The sequence below is a fragment of the Carlito syrichta genome, unplaced genomic scaffold, assembly GCF_000164805.1.
Source record: "Carlito syrichta isolate Samal-C Ts95f unplaced genomic scaffold, Tarsius_syrichta-2.0.1 Scaffold189136, whole genome shotgun sequence".
Taxonomy (NCBI): domain Eukaryota; kingdom Metazoa; phylum Chordata; class Mammalia; order Primates; family Tarsiidae; genus Carlito; species Carlito syrichta.
In genome coordinates, this window is record NW_007133232.1 from 1 (window position 1) to 3,048 (window position 3,048).

Below are 3,048 nucleotides of genomic sequence, written 5' to 3' on the forward strand. Positions count from 1 at the left end.
TCAAGTCTATCATTAAAAAAGGAGGCTTCCTCTCTATAAAAGAGGACTTTCTCTTTCCCAGAAATGTCATAATCATTAAACTTGGGGAAACAGACAAATAAATGATTCAATAAAAAAGACAAAAAAATTAACTTAAAAAAAGAGGATAAGGAAATTAAGAATGAAACTGAATTCTAGAATTCTCGAATTCAAATTTAAAGTGTAAAATATGGGAGCCAAACAGGAGGCTGAGCAGGATGGCGACGGCTGCAGGAGCACCTGGCCGGGTGCTGGTGCATGGTGGCAGGGGCGCACTGGGCTCGTGATGCGTACAGGTGTTTCAGGCCTGCAACTGATGGGTCACCAGCATCGATGTAGTGGAGAAGGAAGAGGCCAGCACCAACGTTGTTGTTAAAATGACAGACTTATTTACTGAGCAGTCTGATCAGGTGACTGCTGAGGTTGGGAACCTCGTGGGTGAAGAGAAGGTGGATGCGATTCTTTGTGTCACTGGAGGATGGGCTGGTGGCAATGCCAAATCCAAGTCTCTCTTTAAAAACTGTGTCCTGATGTGGAAGCGAAGCATGTGGACCTCAAACATTTTCAGTCACCTGGCCACCAAGCGCCTCAAGGAAGGAGGCCTCCTGACCTTGGCTGGTGCCAAGGCCACCCTGATGGAACTCCTGGGATGGTCGAGTACGGCATGGCCAAGGTTGCGATTCATCAGCTCAGCCAAAGCCTTGCCAGGGGGAACAGCGGCATGCCACCTAGGTCAGCCGCCATCGTTGTGCTCCTGATTACTCTGGATACCCCAATGAACAGGAAATCAATGCCTGAGGCTGACTTCAGCTCCTGGACGCCCTTAGAATTCCTAGTTGAAACCTTCTATGACTGGATCACGAGGGAAAATTGACCAAGCTCAGGAAGCCTAATTCAGGTGGTAACCATGGAATGAAGGATGGGGCTTACCCCGGCGTATTTCTAAGCCTCATTTCAGTGCCTTTGAGGGTCTGCCAGAAAAGTCACTAACCCATCTTGGTGTGGCCTTGTCTGTCCCTATGTTTTCTGTTATCCTGTTCGTGGTACACGATAGTGAATCCTATTTTTTCTCGCCTAATGTGCTCACCTTGGATAGTGTAATAAGTTTATGTGAAATAAAAACGTGTGGGAGTGGAGGTTTACAAACAGTATCCATCAGTCTGTGTTGACTTCACATAGAACAGCTCCAGCTATGTTGGCGTCATGTCGGGTTGTCTTTGAGACTCTGTTTAAATCTGTCTCTGACAGTGGCTGTCAGTGATTTGTTGGTACTGGAGATATTTTGAGGGCTGAGTTAGTTTTGAATGTTGTGTTTATGTCATAGACATAGTTTTTGCCGTCTTGAATTAATCTGCCTTAAAAACACCATTAGCGGTGTAAGCAAAATATTCAGGACTCTGTCCTGATGCCCTTTTCCTGTGTGGTTGCTGAGTGGCCAAAGGTTAAGTGTGCAAGATTACAACTTGTGAGTATTTAAGTGTTTTTTTTCCTAATAAATCTTCTTCATTAAAAAAATAAATAAGTGTAAAATAAATCAAGAGATTCAGGGCTGGACAAAAAAAATTCAGTACAACAAAGTGTGCGTGTGTATTACATAAAAAGACAGAGAGAAGTCATTTCTGATATTGATACGAAACTATGAACATTACAAAAAAATAAATGGAAGATTATTTAGTGTTGGGCAAATGAAAAGAAAACAATATTAAGGGCACTTGTGAGGCCTTTTGAAATGCAACTGTAAACTGAGGCTGTGAATTGCTGAACATGTTTGTTTAAATGGGTAACATAATTATTACCTGACATACATAAAAAATGATGCAGAATCTTAGAAACTGAAAATTAAGTAGTAAATCTTTAGGACTGTCTAAATATTTATTCAATCATACCTAAATACATGATGGTCAGATAATACATGCTATGAGAACATGTCAAAGCAAAACAAACACATTTGACAACAGGAGAAATGTTGGGGAACTATGTATTAAAGGATGATGTGAAAACCAGAAATGTTTCCTTTGGTGATAGGTATATTTAATCTTATGCTGACAAGTATTCATCATATACTTACGCCAACAAGGTCCATGCCATTATAACAAATGTATGCAAGGTACATTTAGGTTTTTTTACATAAGGTAAAGAAAGATAAAATAAAACCTGATTTTTGTGGCATTTGTCTTTTGTAAAGCATCACTTAATTTTCCCACCTCTTCCATCGTGTAGTCTGTCTCAGGGTGCCTTATGCTCAGGCCAGTAGGTGCATGGTAGGTCAATGAACACTCAATGAAGATATGTATGATAACTGGGTAATAGCTTAATTGGCTAATCATTTCAAACAGAATAGTCTATTGATATGGGCTCTATTATATTAACATTTCAGGCAACAACATAATTGCTAGCTTAAAATTATTGACCGTTAACTTTTCTAAACCATTTATATTTATTATTTCGTGGTATAAAAAAGTAATTCAGTATATGCAAAAAGTGCTAATCATTTAAACAGAACATTTTTGGGTGAAGAACTGATACTAGATGGTTATAAACAGATATAGAGAAACAAAGAATTTTCTCTCTCTCTCTCCTCTCTCTCTCTCTCTGTCATTATATATACATATAGGTCTATATAATATATGTATATATGAACATATGAATAATAGCTATAAAGTTTTATTTTTTCCAAAAACTATAGGCAAAAAATTATCATATTTTTCTACTACTAGCTATTATTTAAGGGAAATATGTACACTGTATTTAATGTAGCTGACCACACACTAATCACATGCTAAAGCCTACTATGTACTAATAAGATACTATAGTATACTCTACACTAATTATTACCTTTAGTATAATTTATTACAAAGTCCAAGGAATATATAAGTAAAGAATTTTACATCTGTAGTGTGATAGAAGTCTGTTTTTTTCTGACATCACATGTAAAATTGAAGAGAACAAATGAGATGGAGAGAAAAAGTAATTAAGAATTTCCTTGAATATACATTCCAGTTCTCCTCTAGAGTTGAACACACTCTAGAT

The 3,048-nt window shown here is 37.8% G+C and overlaps 1 pseudogene; it reads left to right on the plus strand.

Annotated features, from left to right (window-relative positions):
- Positions 1 to 236: 236 nt before the first annotated feature.
- On the plus strand, positions 237 to 964 carry LOC103252996 (annotated as a pseudogene).
- Positions 965 to 3,048: the final 2,084 nt, after the last annotated feature.